The following is a 24451-nucleotide window of genomic DNA, read 5'->3' as shown; positions in this document are numbered from 1 at the left end:
AAAAGGTTGAAAAACACTGCCTTAGGGGGTACAAGTCCCAGGTGGGTTTGTCTATAGACTACAAGGCTGCTCTAAGGGGGTTGCTGGTACCAGCCTTGATATTTTCCGGTACCTAAATTTGACTTATAAAATTTTCCAGCACTGTCTCGCCCCTCCCCCCTTCTTACAGCATGTTTCTGGTCATCTGAGAGACTTTTTTTTTTAGATTTGTAATCTGGCTTTATTGCTCACCGTTTTTACAGATCCAAGGTCACATGGAACTTGAGTTATTTCCCTGCTCAAATGAGCTTACAATCTAAATTGTACCCGAGGTGATGGGCGGACGAAGTGATGAGTCCAAGGTCGCATAGTGAGTCAGTGGGAGAAGTGAGATTTGAACTTTTTCTTCCCTGGTTTACAACCTGCTTCTCACTACATTTTACTTCTGCTATCTCTGTCCTTTTCTGCTATTGCCAGCTCTTCTGCCTTGCCTTATGTTTCCCAAAACCTACCTGGGTTGGTGCATTACGCTCCTTCTGCAATCTGTATGTCTATTTGTCTTCCCTAAAACCACACTTGCTTCCTGTCTTGGCAACCTTTTTAAAACTGTTCATGATAATAAATACATTTCCTGAAATGTTTTTCTCTCATCACTAGAATGTATGTTTTGTTTTTTAGCAGAAGCATCGTTAGTGCTGTGTGCTAACCTATAATCTAACACTACAGAAATTAACAGCAGTAGTAGCCAGGGAGCACTCTCAACATGCACTTACTTGGCTGTCCCTCACTATCTCTCTTCACTTATCTCCCCCTATGTCCCTCCCTCCTCCCATGGTAAGTCCTTCCTGTCTGTGCCCTTCTCTTCCTCTGCCATCTCCAGACTCCTTCCTGTCTACCTTGCTGCCCGAATCCTGATGGCAGGCTCCGTCTCTGGCAGTGTTCAAGGTCCAGTTAAAAGCCCACCTCTTCGAGACTGCCTTCAACTCCGAACTCCTCACCTTGGATTCTGCATCTTTAACCCTATATGTCTTGTCTGTCTGTCCAAGTTAGATTGTAAGCTCTTGTGAGAAGGGACCATCTATTAAATGTCAAAAAGTACAGCGCTGCATACGCCTTTTAGCTTTCTATAAGTGATAAATAGTAGTAGTGGGTTCCTAGGATCGGGCAAAGGGAAAAGCAGGAACAAAGGAGCACTGGCCTAACTGACTTGAAGACATAAGTAGACTTAAGGAAGTTGGGCGTTCATTCTGGAACACTAGTAGTCATCCTTAGCCCTTGAGGGCTGCCAAAGGGTCAAGTTTTCAGGATATTACTAATGAATATGCATGAGATTTGCATATAGTGGTTGTAGTAAGTATTACGATCTTTTATATATCTTCATAGGGATATCCTGAAACTGTTGCCGGCCCTCAAGGGACTGGGAGTGAATTTTACTCTCTTAGGAGATGAACAAGAGACCTATTTGGAGTGAATATACAGAACCGATGTCATTGTGACTGCGCAATCAGGGTTTTAGTTATCTAGCATTACAATGTGGGCAAAAGTTGATTGGATAAAAGACTTGATGGAAAGGAAGCAGCTGCCCTGGTTTAGTGGCAGCTTGTCCATTTCAGTTTCCTGGATTTCTGCTTCCTGGATTGTGCAATTACATCCTTGGTTGGCGAGTTTGTTACACGAGACAGGAGAGTAGCTCTTGAAGGAAGAAGAGAGATTTCTAAATTCTGACTCATGTATGTTTGAGATGTATGTACAGACTTCAGAGGTCTTCCTGATAGGTAGATAAGGAGGAGGTGGTCAGGCAAACCATGGGTCTTCTAGAAAGAAGACCGTGTGATACTACTACTACTTATCACTTATATAGTGCTGCAAAGTGTATGCAGCGCTGTACAGTTTGACATTTTTAGATAAGAACATAAGTATTGCCTCTGCTGGGTCAGTCCAGGGGTCCATCGCGCCCAGCAGCCCGCTCCCGCGGCAGCCCTCCAGGTCCTTGACCTGTAAGTTCCCACCACCTGAATTGTTTATGCCCCAATCCTGAAGTACCTTGTATAGTACCCCTATATCTATACCCTGTAATCCCTTTCTCCTTCAAGAAGTCATCCAAGCCCTTTTTGAAACCCATTATTGTACTCTGTCCTATCACCTCTCCTGGAAGCACATTCCCTGCTCAGAAGAGCTTATAGTCTAACTTGCACAGACAGACATGAAAGGGGATAGGTTTAGAACAAACGCCAGGAAGCTCTTTTTCACACAGAGGGTGGTGGATACATGGAACGCGCTACCAGAAGAAGTGATAAGCAGGAGTACGCTACAGGGCTTCAAAGAAGGTTTGGATAGGTACCTAGAGGACAAAGGGATTGAGGGGTACAGATAGGAGTAGAGGTAGGTTATAAGGATAGGATTAGAGGATTAGAGGTAAGTTACAAAATTAGTCTGGGACCACTGTTCAGGCGATAGGCCTGATGGGCCGCCGCATGGGCGGACCGCTGGGCAGGATGGACCTCTGGTCTGTCCCAGCGGAGGCACCTTCTTATGTTCTTATGACATATAAGGTTGGGGATGCAGAGACCAAGGTGAGAGGAGTTAGCAGTCAAAAGCACTCTCGAAGAACACCTCTCTCCATAGATTCTGTTTCTTCGAGCCTCTGGGTTCCATGAACCTTCACCAATCATCTTACTTAAATTGGCCTATGGTATTAGATGTCACTGTTGCGATCTAGGCTCTCTCTCTCACCTCTTGAAGGGAGGTTGGTGGACTTCAATGTGTTCTTTTCTGGTAATGTTGACTTATGGCACAGTATGAATTTTGTAAGATGCCCAGTAGCTTTAAGACCTGAGACTCGGTGAACATATTGAACTACAACTGCGGCTTAAAATGGTGAGTGGCATTTTGATGACGTACCGTAAAATTCAAACTATACTTGTAGGTTAGGGAAGGGAAAATGGAAAGAAAAAGGAGGAGTGCCGTACAGTGAAAGATTAGAGAAACTGGGCCTTTTCTCCCTCGAACAGAGGAGACTGAGAGGGGACATGATCGAAACATTCAAGGTACTGAAGGGGATAGACTTAGTAGATAAGGACAGGTTGTTCACCCTCTCCAAGATAGGGAGAATGAGAGGGCACTCTCTAATATTGAAAGGGGATAGATTCCGTACAAATGTAAGGAAGTTCTTCTTCAACCAGAGAGTGGTAGAAAGCTGGAACACTCTTCCGGAGGCTGTTTTAGGGGAAAACACTCTCCAGGGATTCAAGACAAAGTTAGACAAATTCCTGCTGAATCAGAACGTACGTAGGCAGGGCTAGTCTCAGTTAGGGCGCTGGTCTTTGACCAAGGGCCGCCGCGTGAGTGGACTGCTGGGCACGATGGACCGCTTTTCTGACCCAACAGCGGCAAATTCTTATGTTCCTGACCCACACAGCCTCAATCCAGATGTCCAGGGTCTCACTTTATCAAGGAGTGGGGTTCAAAGGCAAGTCTGAAAAGTTGTCTTGGGTCCTGCCTTAAAGTGGGCATATATAGGCCCTGATTCTGCAAAGCACGCCTAAAGTTAGGCGCAGTTTGGGCGTCCAAGATTAGGCGTCCTTTGTAGAATCGCGCTCGGCGACGCTCATCACTGTTTAGACACCTGATTTATGACATGCCCTTTAGAGAATCGGGTTTTAGGCGAGAGTTATGTAAATGAATCAAACCCATTCCCTTAGGCGTGAGTTTTCCCAATGGGCATCCATGAAATTGTGGAGGCGCCTACAAAATGACGTCCACGTCCTTTGGACACCCATGTGCCAATTATCGCTCGTTGAGACCCTTATTTGGCTCATTCACCACTTAGTTTGGACGCCCAAGTCCCGTTCAGCGTTAGGTGGGACTTAGGCACCCTTTATAGAATCAGGGGCATTAGGTCTCCATTTTGGATTTATTAACCACTTTTTCATGAAGAGATTCAGCCAAAGTGGTTTACAATACATTTGGATAGTAAGTATTTTCCCTGTCTGTTCTGGCAGCCTCACAATTTAACTGTGGTGCTTGGGGCAGTGGAGATTTAAGCGACATGCCCAGAGTCACAAGTAGCAGGTTGGGATTGAACTTGCAACCTTAGGGTGCTGAGGCAATAGCTCTAACCACTAGGCCCCTCCCTCCCATGTATCAAGAGATGGACACTAGTATACCATGTGCATTCTAGTCTAATTTTAGTATGATGTGATACTAAAGGAAAGTTGTTTTGTCGTGATCTGAGTGAGTAGACAGGATAGAAATCTAAGGAAGCTGTAGTAAAAAAAAGAATTAGGATTAATATTTTCAGTGCTGTCCTTGAACATCAGGTTAGAGAATGATATGGGGACAAATTTTTCCTCGTCCATCCGGGAACTCATTTTCCCGTTCTGTCCCCGGCAAGTTCTTTTCCTGTCCCTGCCCTGTTCCTGCAAGCTCTGTCCTCATCTGCACAAGCCTCAAACACATTAAAATCATAAGTAGCAACATTCTAGAGCTCAGATTGTGATGTCATAATGCCTCATTCCACCAATGCCTAAGCTCTGCCCTCATCTGCACAAGCCTTAAACACTTTAAAATCATAAGTAGCAACATTCTAGAGCTCAGATTGTGATGTCATAATGCCTCATTCCACCAATGCCTAAGCTCCATCTTCATCTGCACAAGCCTCAAACACTTTAAAATCATAAGTAGCAACATTCTAGAGCTCAGATTGTGATGTCATAATGCCTCATTCCATCGATGCCTAAGCTCCGACCTCATCTGCACAAGCCTCAAACACTTTAAATCATAAGTAGCAACATTCTAGAGCTCAGATTGTGATGTCATAATGCCTCATTCCATCGATGCCTAAGCTCCGACCTCATCTGCACAAGCCTCAAACACTTTAAATCATAAGTAACAACATTCTAGAGCTCAGATTGTGATGTCATAATGCCTCATTCCACCGATGCCTAAGCTCCGTCCTCATTTGCACAAGCCTCAAACACTTTAAAATCAGTAGTGTCCGAGATCAGTAGTGTCCGAGGCTTGTGCAGTTAAGGCAGAGCTTACAGGACAAAACTCGACGGGATGGGGAAATTGAGTTCCTGCAGAGACAGGGACAAATTTGTCCCCGTGTCATTCTCTAGATCAGGTGATGGGGTAGCCAGTGCCACTCTTCAAGCCATGGGATGGTGTTTTTAATCCTCCCTATAAGACCTTGACTGCTATGTTCTAATGGAAGGTCATAATGCTGTTCCCTCCAGTTGATTTGATTATAAAAGTACAAGCTTGAAAATGCCCCAAATTAAATGGGTGGATTGAATAAACATTATGAAAAGAGATTTTTTTTTTTTCCCCCACTAAGCTTGAAACGGTTGTCAATCTAAAAACAATACAGACTGCCATCAGAGTGGCCTCTGTTGGTTTATAGAGGAGTCTGCACACGCCGGCTGTTGGCAGAAAGGGAAGCCAATCCCCCCTAGTAAATTTCAATAAGGGATTTTGTTCAGCTGTGGTTTTGATCTCCTAGTGATCAGCAAATATCCTTTTTGATATTAAGGCTTTTGGGCACACAAGTCTCTTGCTTAAGATCTGAGTTCTTACACCGTTCCCCCACCCTTTTTTTGAGAAAAAAAAGCCAAGATGTAAATGGCCATGCTCCCCACAAAGCATGATTTTCTTTTGATATGGAAATAAAGCCCTTGTCTCTGAGCTCTTTGCATTATAATGTGAGAGGTTCCTGGTGATAAGGGATGTGATATGAATTTTTACTACTGAGAGACCATGAAAAAGACAAGTCTTCCCTCCCCCCCCCCACCTCCACACACAAATAATGAAACACTTTGTAGGTGTAACATACTGTAGGTATAACTCCTACCACAAAATCATACCAAGGTGTTTACATCTTATTAAATATGTAATGCAGTATAAAATTGGAAATACAGTGGACTCTGTGTTAACCGGAATTCAATTAACCAGAACTCTCAAGGAACCAGAAAAAATAAAATCAAAGAAATACTGTAATACTTTAAATAAAATCAATTTTTGGTGGAAATTTAAGTGTAATCTTGGCACGCCACACCTGAATATGCCCATGCTTTGCCTACCACATGTCCGGTAGCTTGTCTGGAACAGTTTATGGTATGGCATAGTATGGGGTATGGTGTTAAGTTAGGCCTATTTTTTTATAGTAACTCTCAAGCAACCAGAGACTACATTTATCCGATATCTATCAATCCCCACGGGTCCTGGTTAACCGAGAGTCTATTGTCCTAGGCTTGCTGGATGTATGAAATGGCACAGTATGGTAGAACTTATGTGTTTTTTGCGGTATCGCTGTGGAAAGAGTCTGAAAAGTCATATGAAACTACAGAAACTTAAAGCTAGATTTTGTAGAAGGCTCTGTTTAAATTTTTCAGCTGTTACTTACATCATAAGAGCACTCTTAGCCAATATGAAGGATCTGTTATGCTGACATTTCTTCAAACACTGGGTATGCTAGTCCAAAGGACTCGGTAGTAGCAGGTGCCAGTTGCATTAGTCCTTAAAAATACTGGGAATTTAAATTTTTTATTTTTTTAATCGCCTCGGGTCCAGTGGAACCTTTTTCGGAGGGGAGGGTTAGAAATGCCAACCAAATCAATCTCTAGCTCCTTCCTCCCCTAGACATTTTAGCTGCTGATACTGTATTTGGAAAAATATTAATAGGGCCATAGAACCTGTCTTTTAACCCATTCCATTGCGTAGTAATGTGTGACCACCACTAGGGGTTAACCAGTGCCATTTTGAAAGTGGAATGGAGTGATTCATTGTGGCCGTTTCACCGTGGCTGCGCTGATACAGCCATGCTGAATCTTCTCCACATCTCTACGTCACTGTCGGTGCCTCACTAAGAGGAAGCGGAGGGTGTCGACTGCCCCCCCCCCCCCCTCTCCAGGTGCCATCTTGCTGGATTGGTGCCTCTTCTCCTTTCCATCTCCCCCATGCGTTTTGAAAAGTTCACCGGTGCGAGCAGCATCTTCCACCCTTAGTTTGCGCTTGTCCAGGCTCCCTTTCGACATCACTTCATAGTCCCGGGACCAGGACGTCGCATCAGAGGGGAGATGAGGCCAGCGTGAGCAAGAGGTGGAAGGTGCTGCTCACACCAGCGAACTTGAGGTTTGCAGTGGTGGTGGGTTGCTCAAGTGGCGGGGAAGAATAAGGGAGCATCACCCCCCCTCAATGAGGTCAGGTGCCTTTATGATTCTCCCCAGCTGACAGCTGGGTATAGTCCCCGAGCTGACAGCTGGGTGCAGGAAGATTCATAGTGGCTGATTCATTCTGAAATGGCTGCACTGACTCATCCTAGAGCAGGGGTGGGCAACTCCGGTCCTCGAGGGCTGGAAATCCAGTTGGGTTTTCAGGATTTCTCCAATGAATATGCATTGAAAGCAGTGCATGCAGATAGATCTCATGCATATTCATTGGGAAAATCCTGAAAACCTGACTGGATTCCGGCCCTCAAGGACCACAGTTGTCCACTCCTGTCCTAGACCCTTTAGAACAGGGCTACACAAGTCCGGTCCTCGAGATCTACTGGCAGGCCAGATTTTCTGGACATCCACAATGAACAGGCATGAGAGAGATTTGCATACCAAGAAGGCAGTGCAGGCAAATCTTTTTCATGCATATTCATTATGGATATCCAGAAAACCTGGCCTGCTAGTAGATCTCGAGGACCGGACTTGGATAGCCCTGCTTTAGAATGAGCCACTGGGATTTGCTCTTCTCCTACCTGCTAGATAACAGGGAAATACCCGGGGTGGGGGTGGGGGTGGGTTTGAGGATTCTTTCTCTCATCAGAAAGCCTTGGCTAGTGTTACCTTGTGCCTGCCCTTGGAGCATGTGGTACACTGTCATGCTTCTGTAGAGCAGTGGTCCCCAACCCTATCCTGGAGGACCACCAGGCCAATTGGGTTTTCAGGCTAGCCCTAATGAATATGCATGGAGCAGATTTGCATTCCTGTCTTTCTCGGGCATATTCATTAGGGCTAGCCTGAAAATCAAATTGTCCTGGTGGTCCTCCGGGACAGGGTTGGGAACCATGGCTGTAGGTTCCATTTTTCTGTAGGGTATGCATTTCTGTAGGGTATCCATTTTTCTTTCCAGTGGGTATATGTGTTGCTATTTTGTGTTTAAAGCCCTGTAAGCAGTTCAGAATTCGGCAGCACGATGGACCGATTTTTGTTCCATTCTGAACGCATAAAGCCCCGTTCTTGCATCTTTGCACGGTTGCCAGTACAGTGTTGTGGTGTTTTTTTGTTTTGTTTTGTTTTATTTTATTTTTAAGTCGACGATGAAGCTCCTTTATTTCATAGCATCTCTGATCACATATGTCTGCTAGGCCTTTATACTCTGTCGGTACGATGACGTTACAATTGCTAACTCCTTGCCATCTGGTTGAGACTGGCAGCGGAGTAATAAGTCTTTTGGCTCCATTTGAGTGAATTTATCTTCTGACATTTGAATGCTAGTGAATCTTTTACTTCTTAAAAATAGAACTTCTTAGAAAGAGAACTGTATATTGTCTGGCATTGGAAGCGTCTATACTGCTACTAATGACTGGGGAGTCAATTCAGAGTGGTTTGTATGAGCTTCGGTAAAGGTGTTACAATACACGAGCTTCAGTAATTGTGTTACATTGCATGAGTTAAATATATGCATATCTTACCTATTTATACCATCTGTGTACATATACTATTATAGTTTCTGTGTATCATATATTCATCTTTTTTTTTTGTATTATTCATGAGTTCACCCTTTCATGTTTCAAGTGGGTAGTAGCCCTGCTGTTTCCGCCATGTTGCTGTTCCCCCTAATTATAATATGAACGATTTTGATTTGTATTTTTACTATACTTTGCCTAGAACAGTCGTGGGCTATAAATGATTCAATTTGTGCAGTATACACAGTTTTGTAGCGCTATTCCATGGGTTTTCCATCGGTAGTTGCTGGTACTTAATCATTCTTGCTGCGTGTCTTGACATACACAGGATGAGTAACTTTTTTTTAAAAAAAGCATGCAAAATACAACAGAAGGCAGGAAGCTGACCTACTTTACAGTAGGGGTTGTTGGAACTTGAGATGATTGAATACCTCATTTATAGAAATCTGTTTTGGCTCAGCAATTTTTTTTTCTCTTGTACTTCAGAGCTCCCATCCCAGTAGGGCCACAGTACCACGAGTCTTCAAAGGCCATCTACCCAAAGTTTTTTTTCTCCCAGTTCAGCCCAGCCTTTGCAGTCTGTGTCCTATTCAAGGACCGTTAGCTGCAGCGACCTCCTGGCTAATGCGAGGCTTTTGATTTGGTTGCCATTGAGCGGCGGCCAAGTCTCTCTTCCCCGGGGACTGTGAACATTGACCCTGCAGCACCCCCAGCCCTGACTGGCCCAAAGTCAAACCCAGAGATCGTGGTTAGAAATGGCCATTGCCAAAGCGCTGTTGGTCGATCCTGACTTTGCAAAGAAATGTTTCCGGGGAATGATAATGATGTGTGTGAGGTGTCCAGGCTCCATTTGGTCTGAATTTTGTGCCCGGCTTGAAAAGATCTGAGGAAGAACTTTTTCCTATGCTTATTTTCAAAGAGATTCTGGCAAAATGCAAAAGGAAAAAGTGGTGTCAGAGGAAGGAAAGGAGGGATGGATCAGTGAAGTTAAGAATAAATGGCTCCATTTTCTGTGGTGGTTTCCCCCCCCCAGTATCTTCTGAAACAGGGATGTCAAATGGGTTATTTCTGCACATTATATAAAATGTGATAAATTGGAGTTTGCCACTAATATTCTAGTTCCTCACAAGGTAAACTACTGAGGTTAGCAAAGGTAGGAGGAAGTGTCTCAGAATACCACACAAAGGTTCATTTATTTTCACCATAAGCCCTTCTGGACTGAAAAGAGACTTCAAAGAACAACAGCAAGTCAGACATTGTATATTTAACACTTTGAGCTACGAGCCTTATGTTATTCCAACCACCAAGCACCAAAGCAAAAACTTTCTGCTTGCTTATAAAGTTATATGGACAATGTTTAAATGCAAGATTAGCAAGCAGTTATAAGTCAATTCCAGTGGCTAAAACAAGCCTGATTTTCCGGGAGGTGGAATTTTTTTCTATCTAAGGAGCCTATAGTATGCATTTTTGTAGGAAGAAAATTTTTTTCTCTATAAAATTAAATTAATTGAAAAACATTTTATTTAAATATATATATATATATATATATTTTTAAATTATTATTAAATTTTATATATATTTATATATTTCAATTTTTTCTATCTAATTTTTCTATCTAAATTTAATTTAATTTTATACAGAAAAAATTTTCTTCCTACAAAAATGCATACTATAGGCTCCTTAGATAGAAAAAAATTCCACCTCCCGGAAAATCAGGCTTGTTTTGGCCACTGGAATTGACTTATAACTGCTTGTTAATCTTGCATTTAAACATTGTCCATATAACTTTACAAGCAAGCAGAAAGTTTTGCTTTGATGCTTAGTGGTTGGAATAACAGAAGGCTCATAGCTCAAAGTGTTAAATACACAATATATATAAATGGAATTGGATTTATAGAGAATTGGAATTGACATTTTATAGAGAAAAAAATGTATATATAAATAGATAAAGGTCTGAAAAGTTAAAAAATACAATTGAAAATTATATATTTATTATAATTAAGCTGTAAAAATCGCAGCACTATTGGTGAAGGTTGGGTCAGTGAAAGACAACTATTACCACAAGTGCCTAAGATAAAAAATAAATGAACCTTTGCGTGGTATTCTGAGACACTTCCTCGGTAGTTTATCTTATTTCTGCACAAGCCATGACAAGTAATGAACCTTACTCGCAAGCCAGGGTATATGGAGCTTGATCCCAAAGTCTCAAATTTTATTACTAATGCTCTCTGTATTACTGGTATGGTGCAAAGAGCTTTTTTTTTTTTTTTTTAAATCTTTATTGATTTTCAAACTTTGACAGTGCAATACAATAGATTGAACATAACACACTGCATAAACCGTACTATTAATTACACAAGTAATACATAAAACAATCATTTTCTCCCATCCTCCTCCCAATTATTAATACAATAAGACTTTTTTTTTCTGGTTTGTAAGATGTAGATTTAAAAAATTTGAATAAAGCCTGTGGCTTCCAAAAGAGTGCAAAAATTTCTGTATCTTTCAGCCCCATCGTCTTGGTTTCTGACTGCATGATTTGGTACCTGAAGATCTTCCTTTTCCACTTCATGCTCGGAACAATCACTTGGACCTGACACCTCCATAATCGGTGCTGCTTTGGCGTTACTGCGATTTTTCTGGTATCGGACTTTTTATTGTTTGGAATTGCAGTGTTGTCCCAGGTAGTCAGAGCTTCATTTTCTATCATTCTCTAAGGGTGGTTGCAGTGCTTTTCTGGTATAGTGATGAGCTAATGTTTACAAAGTTTCCAGTGGAAAGATGTGCCATCTAATTTTCCCTTTCTATATGGAGACTTTCTGCCATTGGAACTTCATAGCCAGCTATAAGAAACTGTTTCCAGCTGTTTAGTACAGAATCTACATGGGTTGGTTTTTTTTCCCAGTTTCTTCTTACCTTTCTGGGAGTTTTAGAAGCCCAGATTCTCTTAACTGGCGCCTTTTTTTTAATTTTTAGGCGCTGGAAGGCGCCCAAGCTTGATAAAACCCTCTCACTGTTTAAATGACTTTATTAACTGAATCTGACCCAGTATGGCTATTCTGTTGTTCTTAATGTGAGCCAAGTATAGGACAATCAAGCTACTGTGACATCACTGACGAGGCAGGCTCTTAAGCATTGGTAGAATGAGGCATTATGACATCACAATCTCTGTTCTGGAATGTTGCTACTAATTGGGTTTCTGCCAGGTACTTGTGACCTAGATTGGCCGCTATGTAAACAGGATACTGGACTAGATGGACCCTTGGTTGACCTAGTCTAGCTGTTCTTATGTATTTAAGTTAACTCTGGAATCTGGCGCCAGAATTGCGCCTCCTCTAGGTGCTTTAGGCCACCTAACACCACTGTGGGCATCGCTAGCACCAGAAATTGCATTGGGTGGCCTAAAGCGCTTACAGAGGTATGATTCACGTCAAAGGTAGGCGCCATAAACGTATGCCAGGAAATCCTTGGCCTGTATTTCCGGCACCTACCTTTGCCAGATGTGCGATTCTGTACCTGGTGCGATCACAAGATTGATAAGTAATTGGTAGCTGTTTTTAAGGTGACCGCTGACAATGGCGCCAGTTACAGAATCCAGGCCATAATGTTTAATCACAGAGATGTCTTTTCTGTGAAACCAAGGTTTCTGTAGAGGATGTTGAAGATATGCACTTCTCCCTCCAAATTTTCGGGTTTAGGACTCACGACTTCAGCTGTTCGCGAGTTTCTTAACCCTGACCCACCTCCACCTCCTGGATCTCTCCATGCTGTACCTAGTGGCATAGTGGTGAAGCGGGGCAAGAGCGATCTTCCTAAACTCTTGCCCCATTCAGAGCCATCAACAAAAATGGCTGCCGCAAGTTCCCACTGTAGTCTTGTGAGACCACAGGAAATCACGGCAGCCATTTTTTGTTTATGGCTCTGCACGGGGCAGGAGCGTAGGAATATTGCTCCTGCCCCGCTTCACTGCTAGACCACCAGGTAAGGTGTGGAGAGGTCTGGGAGGCAGGAGGGAGGCCGGGGTGGGCCATAGTCGGCCCTAAAAGTTATTCACGATTTTTCCATTTTCGCAGGCCGGCTCTACCCCTAACCCCTGTGAATATGGAGGGATAAGTGTACTTTAAAATGAAAACAAAAACCAAATTGACCCATGTAGACCAATGTAGACCAATGTCTCGCAAGCTTTGCGAAGTCGTAGCATACTTAAACTGGTGGCCATGACTTGAGAGTATCTGGAAGTGCATGGATGTTGACGTGATGATGTCGCACGCATGTGCAAAAGCCCTCCAGGAATCTTGGGTGGCACACTGATATAGATGGATGTGGCTTAATGGTCTGAGTTGGCATGGGTTCAGCAAAGGCAAATCTTGCCTTCCCAAAGTAGATTTTTGAAGGTGTGGATAATAGCGAGACAGTTGATAGGTGTATTTGGATTTTCAGAAGGTATTTCACAAAGTCCTTCATGAGAGGCTCCTTAAGAAATTAGTCATGAGATAGGAGGCAATGCCCTTTTTTGGACTACAAACTGGACAAAAGACAGGACATAGATAACTGACCATTTAGTCTTAATCTCTGCCTGGAAGAGAGTCGGTAAAGAGCCTCAAGGGTCTGTATTAGGACCTGTGCTATTTTTAGCCTGGTTCATAAACGATCTGGAGATTGGAGCGATGAGCGATAGGAATAAACCTGCCAATGATATGCAATTAGTCAGTCATTTGAACTATGAAGGATATGGAGGGCTAGCAGACTGGGACACCAGGTACCTAAATGGCAAATTTAAATTTAATGCAGACAAATGCAACATGATGAACAGAGGGAAAAGTAATCCCAAATGCAGGTGCAAAATGCTGAGTTATAATTAGGAATTATCTCCTAAGAAAAAGATCTTTGCGTCATTGTGGATAGTAGGTTAACATTTTTAACCCTACGTGCAACGGCTGCTTATAAAGCAAATAAGATATTACGGATTGCACCATGCAACAGAGGTTTTGGGGCATGAATTGTAGTGGGTGTTTTATAGCGATTTGGGGTTGCTGAATTCAAAACTGACCTTAATTTTTCGGTATAACCCTCTGATTTTTGGCAAAAGAACATTATAATGCAAAAATTAACATTTTTGCTATATTTTCTAATGCTTGGAGTAAATGTTATAACAATCTCTTGAAATATTAAAACAGTTTGCCTCAAATTAGATTTTTAAACTAAAGTATTAATTTTAATGATAGCACAAGACTATAGGCTCCTTTTACGAAGGCGCGGTAGCGGTTTAACGTGCGTAATAGTGCACGCTAAACTGCCGGCTGTGCTAGCCGCTACTGCCTCCTCTTGAGCAGGCGGAAGTTTTCTGGCTAGAGCGGGGGTAGCGCGTGATTAAAAGTCACGTGCATTAAAGCCACTACCGCGGCTTCGTAAAAGGAGCCCTAAGTCCAAATGGTGGCGACGACGCTTAAAGCATTGTGTGATCCCAAATGCAACATGTCACTAAAAATTCATTTTCTCCACTTCCATCTGGATTTTTCCCCCCGATAATCTTGGAAATGTTAATGATGAGCACGGGGAAAGGTTTCACCAGGACATTGCTACAATGGAGAAACGATATCAGGGCAGATGGAATTCATCGATGCTGTCTGACTATTGTTGGACATTGATTAGAGATTCTCCTAATCTCATTTATAAACGCACTTCAACAGCAAAACGATTCTAGAAAATAAGATCTATAGGAACTCTTAAATCGGAGCAATGCGTTACATTATGACTTCTCATCTATACGTGATAGGAGAAAACTGAGGCTATTTTCAAACACAGGAGGTCAAATTTTATAAAGTAAACCTCATTTTTTTTTTCTTGCCCCAGAAAAAAAGTTAAAATTTGTTGCGCGGTGTAATCCAAAAAGGGACAGAGAACAAAACTGAGGGGTCCTTCTACTACGGCCCGCTAGCCGTTTTAGCGCCTGCTAAATGCTACCGCATGTGAACGCGTCCGTTATATCCCATGGATGCGTTCGCACCCGTTAGCGTTTAGGGCGCGCTAAAACGACTAGCGCACCTTAGTAAAAGGACCCCTCTGCGTAGGCCCCTAGGATGTCTTGAGTATTGGGTGCAGTTCTGGCCATTCCATCTCAAAGGAGGATATAGTTCAACTAAAGGTTCAGTGAAGGGGTTACAAAAATGTTAAAGGAGATGGACCCTCCTCCCTTATGAAGAAAGTGGGGCTTTTCAGCTTGAAGAAGAGACAGCTGAGGGGTGGTAGATAAATAAGGGACAGTTGTTTAACCTGTCAACACAAAAACAAGAGGATGAGCTAATGACCGGCATGCAGAATAAGAACTTTATACAGTTTGTTTTCAAGTTTATTTAAGTTTCATTTTTATTTAAAATTTATTATACCGCTCACTCAAACCTTCTAGGCGGTGTACAAAAATACAATAACAATTAAAATACAATATTGTCAAAAAACAAACTGAGGGAAAAGACAATTTAAGGACAAGAACGAACAGGAACAAAAGGGGAGAGAAGGGATTGGAACTACAGTGACAGAAAAAAAAGAGAACACTTAAGGGAAAAAAACAAAAGGATGGGGACTATAAAAAAAAATCTTTTTGAATCTAAATCGTCCTTAAAAGGACAGTTTAAGCTACAAAGGCATCGAGAAAAAGAAATGTCTTTAGCTTCACCTTAAAATTGATAAGTGTTAAATTTTCACGCAGGTAGTTAGGAATACTGTTCCAGAGAAAAGGAGCATTGAGTGAAAAAATTATAATCCTCATTGTGCTGATCTGTTTCATGCAGTGCATAATTTCAAGTAAGGCTGCGTGGAAGCCATTTCTTGCCCTGGGATCAGTAGCGTGGAATCTTGCTATTCTTTTTGAGATTCTGCATGGAATGTTGACACACCCGGAATGTTGCTACTACTTGGGTTTCTGCCAGGTTCTTGTGACCTGGATTGGCCTCTGTGGAAACAGGATCTGAGCTAGATGGACCATTGGTTTGACCCAGTAAAGCTGTTCTTGTGTTCTTAAGTCAGCTCTGAAAACTGTAAGGCTGTTTATAGCTATTCTACATCCTGTTTTAGATTCTTTAATTTGTCAATTTGTATTCTGTATTTATCTTTTCATTACTTTTTATTTTTTTAATTTATTTAGGGCCACATTTTGATAAAAATTTGTAATCGTCATTAATTGTGTAATTAATCACATTAACGCACGGAATAGCATGCGCTAAATTGCTGCGCACGCTAGACGCTAACGCCAGCATTGAGCTGGCGTAAGTTTTAGCTGCATAACGCGGGTTTAGCGTGCGCTAAAATGCTGCATGCGCTAAGAATACTAATACAGCTTAGTAAAAGGAGCCCTAGGTTCTCTGTCCAGGGTCTGTTGGCCTGGAACGCATTACCGCTGACGTTATGTCAATCCTCTACTTTCTGGCGCTTTTTTGGTGTGAATTCAGTGGAACTTGAATGCAGGAATGTTTTTTTTTTTGGGGGGGGGGGTTTCCCTTCTCTTTTCTCTTTCCATACTTTTTCTCTTCTGTTTGTTAGGAAAGTGCAAGATAATGATAGGAAGGGGGAAGATTGTGATAACATTTAAGAAAGAAAAAATCAGATATGGTATGGATAAAAGGGAAGGAGTAAAAAAGAAAAAAAAAAAATTTTTTTTGTTTTAGGGATTGGTCAGTGTTGTGGGTTTGTGATATGTTTTAATGATTATTAGTTTTGCAGTACTTTTTTTGTATGAATTATCTGTTGCTATTATGTATGTTGTCACTGTTCCTCACCCAGATCTGTGGATTTATTTATTTATTAAAAAATTTATATACCACATACAACTATGCGGTTTCCATATCACATACATAAAATCTTTTTTCCCTATGATTATCACATATAACATAGACATGTCTAAACAACATCGTTAATCGTCCCTGTTATAAACAAGGATAGAGCGCAAATTCAATCAATTTAGAAATACAAGCAAGCTAAATCATACATTGTTGTGAAAAATAAATTCTAAAAGGCGATTATCAATTGAAATATATCTTAGCATAAGAAGGCATTGGCAAATAATTGAGTTTTCAGCATTTCCTTAAAATTCATCCTCCCCACCCAAAACCGCAGGATACCAGGCAAGGCATTCCATAGTTCTACGCCAGCCACAGATAACATTGACGCTCCGATCCTAGCGTGCGTAGTCAACATTCTACCCTCCAAACTTAATTTCATCCCATTTATATCTCTAAGCTCTCTTCTCGGTTTATAGATCTCAAAGAATTCTTGTAAGATCTTTGGGGAAGCATGATGCAATGTCTGATGTATAATAAAATATATTTATTTATCACCATTAATCATGATTGAAATGCAGCTCTAAATTTAAGCTGTGGAAACTGGAAGATGTGGTCAAGGTGGTCGACCTACTGGGATTCAAGAGGATTGGCGTTCTAGAACAGTCTTTCTCAACTCGGTCCTGGAGTACTCCCCTTGCCAGTCAGGTTTCCAGGATATCCACAATGAATATGCATAAACTTGATTTGCAATCGTACAAAACAAAATTTCCAGTTTAATTACACACTGGTGGAAAATGCTCAATACCTTAACCCCCTCGTGAGCATATAACTACCCCTTACCCCGCAGACTCGATGTGTTGATAACACTCCAGAGCCCTGAAGAAATGGCCCTGAAGAACTGATCAGCAGATCATGAAACGCTGGCCATTGTCGGCTTATTGACTCAAAAGAGAAAGTAGCAGTCACGTCTGTTAAAGATAAATACTGCTTTGTTTTTTCAAGTATGACTTAGGGGGGTTTTTCGCCAGTGAGAGAAAGCTGAGAAGGGAGCTAAAGAACAAATTAAGCTCCTCTTTCTAGTCTCAAAGCAACGTCAGCTTTGTAGCATCTGAGGCTTTTCCCCTTATTGAGTTTTACTGGCTTGAAGTTAGCTTGTAGTTCACGAGGGGTTAAGGTATTGAGCATTTTCCACCATTTTGTTTACTATGACTGTGAATTGAGTTTCCAGTTCCTCCATTTTTGGTTTAAACTTGATTTGCATACTCTGCCTCCATTATATGCAAATTTATTTCATGCATATTCACTGTGGATATCCTGAAAACCTGACTGGCAAGGAGGTACTCAAGGACCGAGTTGAGAGAGATTGTTCTAGAAGAAATGTTCATAAAAGAATAAACAAGCTGACTTGGAAATGAACTATAGAACAGTGTGTCTCAAACTGTGTGCCATGGCACAGAGGTGTGCCCCAAAGAGATTCCGGGTGTGTCATGAGAGATTCCAAAATTTTACTTTATTTTTTAAAATTCCCTTCATAAGTATACACTAGAATAGATAGTGCTGCTATAGTTCCAATTAAGGGAGTTTCAAATCGCTGGAGGAAAAAGCCTCAGATAGGAACCCTTCCACCACCACAATGGTGGTCCAAGGTGGTCGGGCGAACACCTCACTGGCAAAAAACCTCCAGACCAGCTCCCACAATAGTGAACTTAAAGCAGGACTTATGGTATAAAGATAGAGGAAAATTTCCACTTATCAATAAGTAGATCGGTACACCGACGATGGCCAGCGTTTCACATCTCTGCTGCCTCAGGGTGTATAGCAATCCGATCACACTGCAACCAAAAATTTAAACAAAGCTTCAATTAATAAATAAACTGGAAACGTAACTCTATGAACCAGTTCAAGAAAAAAGCCTCGAAGACATACCTTTAAGCTGGACGCAAACCGCATCTCAAGATCAAAAGATGGCTCCACCACGACTGTATTGGGATTAATATAGCACTCCCGATCTACTTATTGATAAGTGGAAATTTTCCTCTATCTTTATACCATAAGTCCTGCTTTAAGTTCACTATTGTGGGAGCTGGTCTGGAGGTTTTTTGCCAGTGAGGTGTTCGCCCGACCACCTTGGACCACCATTGTGGTGGTGGAAGGGTTCCTATCTGAGGCTTTTTCCTCCAGCGATTTGAAACTCCCTTAATTGGAACTATAGCAGCACTAACTTTTCATGACATCCTGTTCATATTTCTAGTGAAAGTGTTTGTCTTAATATTATTGATTTTTCACTTTTCCGGGTTTTTTTGCTATACACTAGAATAGATGACATGTACGTCGATTTCGAAAGAGCCTGTCAATGTTATGAATGAATGTGTGCGTAAGGATACAACTGCCTAGACAAGCATCGTTCTCTGACGTGATTGGTCCTTGAAAACTAACTGCAAGTAATTTTTTATTTTATTTTTTTATTTTTTATGCAGTAGTTATCCTAACTTGAGCAACAAAGCACTAGAGCTTTGTTTCAGTTTGGATCTTCTTATCTTTGCAAACTTGGATTTTCAGCTTTGACAGAAATTAAATTTTAAAATTTAATTTCTGTCAAAGATGGTGGATGATGACATGCGTGTTTGCTTGTCGACTATCGAGCCACCTTTTCAGTTAATTTGCACCCAAAAATAAGCACATCCATCACATTGATTATAGCAATTCTGTTCTGTCTCCTTTAGTTTCACTGTTGTTACAATTATCCTTACATAGTTTAAAGAATGTTAAATAACTTTCAAATATAATTTTTTGTTGGTGTTGCAGTTTTATAATTTCAGTTATAATGTGCCATGGAAAACATTTGCTCGGTTTAGTGTGCCGTGAAAAACATTTGCTCTGTTTAGTGTGCCAGAGCTAAAAATGTTTGAGAGATATTGCTATAGAACATAGATCTACTTTTGGGGTCTGCTGGATATTTACAACCCAGACAGACTACTGCCAAGGACAAGATGTTCTTAGGCTTAACTCTCAGCTAGACAGAGCCAAATATCCCCCCAACCAACCTGAATGTACCATGCAGCATGAGAAAAAAAAATCTTATGGACCAAGTAATCATCAGTGCAGACATGAAAACTGCCAATCAAGTGGAGAAGGCTTCATCTAAGGCAAGGCAGATATTGGATTGTATCAATAGAAGTTTTGTCAGCCGAAAGCCTGAAGTCATAATGCCGTTGTACAGGGCCATGGTGAGACCTTATCTGGAATACTGTGTGCAATTCTGGAGGCCACATTACAGTAAAGATGTGCGCAGAATTGAATCGGTTCAGCGGATGGCCACCAGGATGATCTCGGGGCTCAAGGGTCTCTCGTACGAAGAGAGACTGAACAAATTGCAGCTCTACACTCTCGAGGAACGTAGGGAGAGGGGAGACATGATCGAAACATTTAAGTACCTCACGGGATGTGTCGAAGTGAAAGATAATATTTTCTTTCTCAAGGGACCCTCGGCCACAAGAGGGCACCCGCTCAAACTCAGGGGCGGAAAATTTCATGGCGACACCAGAAAGTATTTCTTGACAGAGAGAGTAGTTGATCATTGGAACAAGCTTCCAGTGCAGGTGATCGAGGCAGACAGCGTGCCAGACTTTAAGAATAAATGGGATACCCATGTGGGATCCCTACGAGGGTCAAGATCAGGAAATTGGGTCATTAGGGCATAGACAGGGGGTGGGTAAGCAGAGTGGGCAGACTTGATGGGCTGTAGCCCTTTTCTGCCATCATCTTCTATGTTTCTATGTTTCTATGATGGGTCATTTGGACTTTATCTGCCATCATGTTTCTATGTTTCTATAATCAGAAAGTTCTATGACATCACAATGCAGGTGTAAAGAGCCTTAGCCTATAGGAAGAGGAGATGCAAATGTTAAGAGCCTTAGCCAATAGGGAGAGGAGGAGAGAGTGGCTGCTGCAGACACCAGAAAGTATTTCTTCACAGAGAGAGTGGTTGATCATTGGAACAAGCTTCCAGTGCAGGTGATCGAGGCAGACAGCGTGCCAGACTTTAAAAATAAATGGGATACCCATGTGGGATCCCTACGAGGGTCAAGATCAGGAAATTGGGTCATTAGGGCATAGACAGGGGGTGGGTAAGCAGAGTGGGCAGACTTGATGGGCTGTAGCCCTTTTCTGCCGTCATCTTCTATGTTTCTAAGGGCCTCCAGATCCCTGGGGTAAAGTTATTCTCATTGACCGTTCTGCTGGTCTTGAAGGAGACCTTTTTGTGGGACTAACTCAGAACGCCTTTAATGATTTTTCAGTCCTGTGCTCTCCATTGGGCCGGTGGAGACGTCACTAACTTCAGAAAGGATGCCTCTTCAGAGCGTTCCAAAACTAGTCTCAAGAGTATTCAATTAGTCTAATAAAAAGTGAAGATGAAAGCTACAGGGAAATAATTTTAAACCAATAGGAAGAAATATTATTCACTCGGAGAATAGTTAAGCTCTGGAATGCATTGCCAGAGGTTGTGGTAAGAGCGGATAGCTTAGCTGGTTTTAAGAAAGGTTTGGACAATTTCCTGGAGGAAAAGTCCATAGGTTGTTGTTGAGAAAGACATGGGGGAAGCCTCTGCTTGCCCTGGATCGGTAGCATGGAATGTTGCTACTCTTTGGGATTCCAGAATCTTTTGTTACACTTTAGGATTCTGGAATCTTGCTATTCTTTAGGATTCTAAATTGAATGTTGCTACTCTTTGGGTTTTGGCCAGGTACTAGTGACCGGGATTTGCCACCGTGAAGATGGGATACTGGGCTAGGCGGACCATTGGTCTGACCCAGTAAGGCTGTTCATATTTTGGCAGACAAAGATCAGGGTGATCCATCCAGCCTGCCCAGTGAGGTGGTTAAGAGGTTGCAGCTGTTGCTCTTTGCACATTTGTTCCCCTCCATCTTGTGGTGTGTGTGTGGTTTTTTTGGGGTTTTTTTTTTTTTTTTCTAGATATTTGGAATCTTTAAAGGCTCGGTGCATGTTTGGTTTTCACTGTGACTTATGAGCTCCAGCTCCGTCACGTCAGGTGCAGCAACCTTCCAGGTGTTTTCTCACCTTCGGTACGTCTGATTGGCAGTTGTTGAAAGATTGGCTACAAATTGCTTTATTGCTAATCCCTGTCTAAATACTTCTGCTGAGAGATTAGGAGAGCCTGGGAATGTGGTATTACAGTGGTTTAGCGATTTGTGTCAGCTGTGTGACTATGGTTAGAAATATTTACCGTAACTTAAACATTTCGTTTTCCTTTTTATTAGAAATGGTACCCTGCGAAGCTGGAGTCCTTCCTCTGTCCTAAGCTAATTTCTATCAGCCTGTTTTCTTTAGCCAGGGTTCAAAAAGCTAGGTTCGGCAGTTAAAATAGATGTCCTTCATCAAGGGTCCCCAATAAGGTCTATGGGCCATATGCATCCTATATACTTTGCGCTTAGGCCTCGCACCATATTTTTTTTTTTGCTGAGGATAAAAGCGGTTTAGGGGCACTGCTGCTGAATCGTTAGAAGGGAGCCCTGGCCAATGGGGCAGGTCTTCAGTTGGGTGGGACTTGGGGATCTTCACCAGTTACAGTAAGGATAAGGGTACGCTCTTGCTCTGTGGCCCCTTCTCACCTGCAGCCACACCACTGCTCTGCATGTTGGTACTGTATATATCCACCCCGACAGCAGCACAGTGGGTGGTCTAGACCAGTGTTTCTCAACTCAGTCCTAGAGTCCCCCCCTTGCCCCTTTTCAGGATATCCACAGTGAATTTGCATAAACTTGATTTGCATGCATTGCCTCCATTATATGCAAATTTCTTTCATGCATATTCACTGTGGATATCCTGAAAAGGGGCAAGGGGGGACTCCAGGACCGAGCTGAGAAACACTGGTCTAGACCATGCATGCTTTCCAAAGGGTTTTGGCGCTCTGAATTTGGACATTAGATTTAATTATTCAGCCTTCAAAACTCAGAACTAGCTTAATGGCCAGAGTAGCCTATTGGCTAGAGCAAGAGGCTGAAGAAACGGGGAAGCCAGGGCTCAAATCCCACTGCCTTTCCTTGTGATCTTAGATGAGCCATGGTATCCTCCAGTTACATAGGGGAAAACACCCTCCAGGGATTCAAGACAAAGTTAGACAAGTTCCTGCTGAACCAGAACGTACGCAGGTAAGGCTAGTCTCCGTTAGGGCGCTGGTCTTTGACCTAGGGGCCGCCGCGTGAACGGACTGCTGGGCACGATGGACCACTGGTCTGACCCAGCAGCGGCAATTCTTATGTTCTTATAAAATTGTAACACTTCCAATAAATCCCAGCTCTTATTATAACTAATTATCTTACTTAAATAATCGTAAAACTTTTTGTAAAGTACTCGGACCATATAACCCTTAATTTGGTGATAACACCAAACTGTGGTTATAATAGGGACCATCATTGCCTTTACTGTCCCTAACCCAAACCCACAGATAACTGGAAGATGATAAAACCACTTATCTGAAATCACTAAAGAGTCGGGACTTCAATAACCACAGCTGTGAAAAGTGCCGGTGCTTAAGTGTGCTCAACGGTGCTATTGTTTAAACTTAAATCCCCATATTGGAACCCATGGCTTATAAAATTGTAATATATAATATTGTAATCACAGCTATAATCTCTTGTTAATGATGTTACTTTCTTTAATTTATTTTAAATATTATTGTGAAGTGCCCGTTTGCCCGTATTCAGTTGGCCCGTTTGCTTTGAGTGAGCCTTCACCAGTGTCCCTCCCTGATGAAGAGGTGAAACTCGAGTCGGGGGGGGGGACGGGATTGGAAGAATGAACGAACAGTTCTAGGATTTTAACGGAGCACATATATTTTACTAGCACACAGTCATCAATGAGAATTAACAAAAACAACTACCCCCCTATTCAGATAAGTACATCAAGTTGATCTGTATTAGTTCATGGTTATGTAGGGAGGGCAGGGGACAGGTGAAGGCGATGATGGTCCCCTTGTTAACCTCATTGTAGTGACTTCACTATATTTTGGGTTACTTGGTCTGAGCACTTCACAATAATATTTAAAATAAATTAAAGAAAGTAACATCATTAACAAGAGATTATAGCTGTGATTACAATATTATATAGTAATTTCTGTCACAGAATACTAAGTTTTATCTCCCTATTAAGTAACAAAGTTATACAATTGTAAACCATTTGGGATAGGGGCGCAGCTATGGGCGGGCCTTTGCCCCTCCACTTTTTTGCCTTGGGCTCACCCGGCAACTAGGTGCATCACTTGTGTAGCTGGAGAAATCCAGAGTCCAACCCGAGTAGGCTTAAGTGGAGCCGAAAGCGGCTCAAAGTGATTTTGCTAATGCTTGCACCATGAGCATGTTGGCATTCCTGGCTCATGTACCGTCGCTAACTTGAGTTGGCTACAGATTTCTTCTGCAGGCAGGACTTGTGATGTTTTCAATTTAACTTATGGGGAGAGCTTTGAAAAGGATAGGGATTGCCTAATGTCCCCTCCCCCCCCCCCAAAAAAAAAAAAAAAATTGTCTGATTACGGCACCGCTCCCAAGACAGGAAAATACCTATTGTACCTGAATGCAGTGGTGTAGACATGGATGGGCCCCTTCTCACCCAGTGGCAGCACATTTTGAAGTAGCTGGCGGAGAGCCTCAAGCCCTGCTGGCTTAAAAACTTCAAAATCCTTTCCTCCGCGTATCTTTTTTTCAGTGGGCCGATTTTCGCTGACGGCAAGCAGCGTGACGGACGCATGTTGCTTGCGCCAGCCCCCACTGCCTTCCTTGTGATGCAACTTTCTGTTTCTTCAGAGTGCATGAGAAGGAAGGCCGTGGGGCCGGTGTGAGCAACGTGTATCAGTTACGCTGCTTACTGCTGGCGAAGATTGGCTGTTTGAAAGGTTGGCATTGGCAGCAGTGGGGATGGACTGGATCACCTCACCTGGCTGGGAGAGACAGAGAGGTGAGATCTTCTGCCCATCTGAAATTGGGTTTCTGGCTATGCCCTGCCT

The 24451-nt window shown here is 42.3% G+C and overlaps 1 protein-coding gene across 1 annotated transcript in view; it reads left to right on the top strand.

The window, feature by feature from the left end:
* Window positions 1-24451, top strand: part of CORO1C (coronin 1C) — a 211386-nt gene that overhangs the window by 100685 nt on the left and 86250 nt on the right.

The sequence above is a fragment of the Geotrypetes seraphini genome, chromosome 8, assembly GCF_902459505.1.
Source record: "Geotrypetes seraphini chromosome 8, aGeoSer1.1, whole genome shotgun sequence".
In the NCBI taxonomy this organism is placed as follows: Eukaryota; Metazoa; Chordata; class Amphibia; order Gymnophiona; family Dermophiidae; genus Geotrypetes; species Geotrypetes seraphini.
Note: the sequence above shows the minus strand (reverse complement) of the source record. Positions and strands in the feature narration are given on the sequence as shown.